This window comes from Oncorhynchus mykiss, chromosome 3 (assembly GCF_013265735.2).
Source record: "Oncorhynchus mykiss isolate Arlee chromosome 3, USDA_OmykA_1.1, whole genome shotgun sequence".
Taxonomy (NCBI): domain Eukaryota; kingdom Metazoa; phylum Chordata; class Actinopteri; order Salmoniformes; family Salmonidae; genus Oncorhynchus; species Oncorhynchus mykiss.
The window spans coordinates 23,632,786-23,637,984 of NC_048567.1; positions in this window are offsets into that span (position 1 = coordinate 23,632,786).

The window sequence follows — 5,199 nt, forward strand, 5'->3', positions numbered from 1 at the left end:
AGTTGAAAGTCCATGTTGCCCAGCAACAGCCCCAAAACATTACTGCTCTAGAGGAGATCTGCATGGAGGAATGGGCCAAAATACCAGCAACAGTGTGTGAAAACCTTGTGAAGACTTACAGAAAACGTTTGACCTCTGTCATTGCCAACAAAGGGTATATAACAAAGTATTGAGATAAACTTTTGTTATTGACCAAATACTTATTTTCCACCATAATTTGCAAATAAATAAATTAAAAATCCTACAATGTGATTTTTGGGATTTTTTCCCCTAATTTCGTCTGCATAGTTGAAGTGTATATAGGCTTCCAGGGTAGGCAATTCTGGGCCTTCACCATGTTTCATCGAAATGTACAGCTGTGTGTCGTCTGCATAGCAGTGAAAGTTGACATCGTGTTTCCGAATGACATCACCAAGAGTTAGAATACATAGTGAAAACAATAGTGGTCCTAAAACGGAAACTTGAGGAACGCCGAAATGTACAATTGATTTGTCAGAGGACAAACCACCCACAGAGACAAACTGATATATTTCAGACAGATAAGATCTAAACCAGGCAAGAACTTTTCCGTGTAGACCTAATTTGGGTTTCAAATCTCTCCAAAGGAATGTGGTGATCGATGGTGTCAAAAGCAGCCCTAATGTCTAGAAGCACAAGGACAGATGCAGAGCCTTGGTCTGATGCCATTACAAGGTAATTTACCACCTTCACGAGGGCAGTCTCAGTTTTGTATATATTATTTGTCTTCAGGAAGGCAGTGAGTTGCTGCGCAACAGCTTTTTAAAAAATTGTTTAGAGGAATGGGAGATTCGATATATGCCGATAAGTTCTTCATTTTCGGGGTCAAGGTTCAGCTTTTTCAAGAGAGGCTTTATTACTGCCACTTTTAGTGAGTTTGGTACACATCCTGTGGATAGGGAACAATTTATTATGTTCACAATAGGAGGGCCAAGTTCAGCAGTTCAGTGCCGGTATTACCAAATATCCTGGTATGACACAAGGTCCGTATGAAGGTATGACAATCTGGACACCGCCCAAGCCTACACTGCTTCACCCGGCTCCAGAGGAGATAAATACATTTTTCCAGGGTACCTTCCCTCTCTCCCTCTCTTTCTCAGGGGTCATGTGTCAAGGGCATACACACAGTATAAGCCAGCCCATATATTGCACAATGATTCATAACACAGCAGAATAGAAATCAGACACTCTGGGGAAAGGGAGAGATCGGCAGTTCAGTGGTGATGTCTAGTGACATGTTGGGATTTGTGCTGTAGCAGTGGTCAAAGCAAGATTGTGGTGAATGTGGTGAATTTTGAGTTTATTGTTTGAATGCGCCCCCGATCAAAGGTAAAGCATATGCTCAGAGTCTGATATCAACTAGAAGGGATTATGTATACTATAATCTATAATCCATAAAAAGGACAAAATACCTGAGGCACTAGCTACGCCTCCACAAAGTCCATAAAGATGAGAATATTTACAATGCTGACTGTCAGTGTGCTCATTGTTTGCAACATAAAAGCTGTTTCCTCTGGGGTTTTTTCAAATCTTGTATCTTTCTCAAGGTCGGACATCTCCTCATGGGGAAACAACAGTAACATGATGAAAATAAGTCTAGATCTTCTCCTTAGCCAAACACACAGATAGTTATTTGCAACCTGGCCCAACCTTGGTGAAACAACATAAAACATCAATAGAAAAGCTTTACAAAAAGCTTGTTTACTTATTTTCCCTGGTTTTAGAGCTTTTTATGTTATTGAGTGAATTAATTTGAGTAGACTCATGTTCATGACATGGTTATTTTTATCTTGGTCTTTTTCTATCTCATTAGCAGTAATAGCCGTATTTTGTTGCATTTCAGTTCCAGGGAATATTTTCCAGTTTCTGAAAGGTGGGCATTAGTATTAACAATGTTAAAGGACATTGATTCTTTGGTCTTCTGCTAAGATACTGTATTGGATTGGCCCTAAAACCCCACAGGCTTACCAAGAATACAAATGACAAAACATGAAATGACAAAACCTCAATCAGACAAGTAGAAAACCCAGTCTTTTCATTTCATTGCACATGTTACACTATTATTTCCCCTGTTTGGGCCAGATGAACCCCTTTCACCTAGATCTGCTCCATTCACTAACACCAGCACATTCATAATGATTAGATGCTGCCATTTCCATCAGGGCTCTCTGGAGAGAAGTGCAGAGAAACAAATGCTATCTTGCCATGATGATATTTGAGGAAAAGGTTACTGTTATTGCACAAGACAGAACAGGGAAATGGAAGGGTGGCGTCACCAAGCTCTCTACTAAGGAACAAGCTAATAAGATGGTCGCAGCTGGTATTTTCTGAATGAAATAAATACAAAGGTCACTGGTCTGAGCCAACCGTGCAAGGCGTCATTGTCCTAAAACCTTTCCATTCTGATGTTGTAAGATGTTGTCCTATGAAGCTTTTGGCGTTGCTGTCCAGTCAGTTACTTCCGGGTAGCATATTTGACACACAGGCTCGATGCTTCTCAAAACAATCAGAGAAATATCAGTTTTTTCAATTGCTCAATTACTGCCAGGAAACAGTAACTTTTTCCCACAATAATCTAAGGCTAAGGTCTAAGTACCCCGTTTTGACAACACAAAAAAAGTGTCACTATGTCCAAGATACCATAATACTCCTAAATCCATAATTGTTCAATCATCCACAGAAGCCGGCGAAAATGTATGTACACAATACAACCACAAAACCTAGAATAAATGCTGGTCCGACTATTTGAAGAACGACTGCTTATTTTGATAACACTGCTGCATTGTCATCCTGTTAAAAACACAGGGGTTGAGAGGAAGTCTCACTCGGCATCCAGATGGCCTTGGAATCACACCCACTGCTCTCATTTGCTTTATAATTATCCCTGGACAGCAACACCCTCAGGCCAAAGGCTGCTGCACTCATTCACTATGGTCACCCTGCAAAGATAGGCATCATTCTGGCTAACAGTGGAATAATGGCATCCCTTGCCCACGTTTTTATAACTAAAGTACATGTGTTGTGCATGTTCTTTGAAGTAGAAATAATATACCTTTTCAAGGATGTTCCTGCTTGGGAAGTTCACTGGTTCATCAGATGGTGTTGATGTTTCAGAGGACACAGGCGAATAATGCTAGGTTAGAATGTGGCTGTCTTTACCATCCATCGATGAACCAATCATCCCTTTCAGTGTATGCTGTGCGGCTCTGCAGTGTGTTCCAAACAAACCAAGTCCACCATGTTATTTGTCTTCTGTCACTAGGGTCAATTGGACTTCGGGGAGCAACAGATCTTTATGGACTCAGAGAGGAGGCTGGGAACTGAGGAAGCAACATTCCTGTTACTGCTCTATTGCAATGAAAAGGTGTCTATGTACTTACTCAACCGTATACAGTAATTTAACGCTTTTCTGAGCCTTTGACCACATCATCAAATGGGGTCCGACTTAGAGGGAAGCAAAAATAAGGAAGGTAATCATTATAACTCTTACTCTGATGGGTTAGTGACAGCCATACAATATGAAATGCTTTGAAACCTACTGAGAGAAGCTAGTTGGAATTCATTAGTATTAGTATCATTTCTCACCAAGGCTCCCTTACTATCAGCCCTCGTCGCCTCCCACCAGGCTTACATCCCTCTGTGCATCTATCTAACCGTACATATGGAGGAATGAGCTCGAGCACACTGCCACATACAGCCCATCCATCCGTAGCCCATCTCCATAGGCCAGTGATGGATGGAAGTCAGCAGATTGTTGCAGCCTTAACCAGTTTATCCAGGAATGCCGTGACATCTATTTCTAATAACATCTGCGTTCCCTGAGAATCAGCCTAACACACTCTGACAGACACATATGTCAATACTGTGCTTGTGCAATTTCTACTCTCCTAAGCCCAACTGTAAATTAAAGAATAAGAAAAAAATGGACAAATGAAAAACAGATAAAACACATCTACAGTATGGACAGTAAAGTTCTAATTAGTCATTGGGATGATTAAAGAACATTATTTAATCCAACTGGTTAGAAATTTGGCCTTTTAGTTTAATAAAAGGAGCAGACTAATCAACATTTCATAATCGTTTTGATATCAAGTGAACCGGTAGCAGTGGTGTGTATTCATGGATGCCATGTGAAGCCAGGCTTCCCCACAAAAAAGAGAAGAAAACAAAAACATAAATAATGTATCTTTCATCTCTCTGCGTTTTATACAGTTCCTTCAATTTGCAAGAGGCTGAATGTATCTCACAGGGGGAAAGTATTCGAGCGAACGAAACAGCACCCCTCTGTCTCAGTATGTGTAGCATGTCTGACGCTGTCTGGTCAGAAAGATTATGACAATGTTGCCACATGTTACATTGAATGCAAGGGAAGCCAGCAAGCATTTGGCCTCCCTTAATAATTAAATAAAAATAGCCAATCAGCGTTGAGCTAAACTGAGTGAGCTAAGCTGTGAATAGTCCTGGCGCACACAAAAAAAATTGTCAAAGGACGCCAGTTTGGATTTGGCCAATCACATCACAAGCCAAACATCAATAAAAACTTGAATTGGTGCATTTTGTTGTGTTGTTGCCCTTCAGTGGCTAGCTAGCTATCTAAAATCAACCCTTTCCTGTCAAGACCTGGTTACGAACTCGGGTCTCCGGTGTGAGAAACAGTCACTTAGCAAACTGAGCCACTAATAGTCGGCAGAACCCAGAAGATGAGGCAGACACAGCAGTACTTGAGACGGTGTTTTAATAAAGTAAAAAGGAAAGTTCAGGCAAAAATATAAATCCACAACATCAAAAGTAATTCCAAGAGAACAAAGGTAATCCTCTAAGTCAAAAGGTAAATCCACAAGGTGGTAGATACAGCAGAAAAAGCCTAAAAAGATAATCAAAAATAAATAAACGAGAACAAAAACAGAGTACCACAAGAGCGTCCAACTGGCGCAACAAATGTTCACAGCATCGCTGGGTGCTGACATTCAAACACAGAGCAAAGAACTGAGGAAAACTAAGGGTTTAAATACATTCAAGGGAAACGAGGCACAGGTGCAAATAATAACTGGGAACAAGGGAAAACAAAAGGGTCAAAAAGCACAATGGGGGCATCTAGTGGCCAAAACCAGAACAACCCTGGCCAAATCCTGACACTTTCCTAAATTAGCCATGGATGGAGATAGGAATTTGGACTTGTGG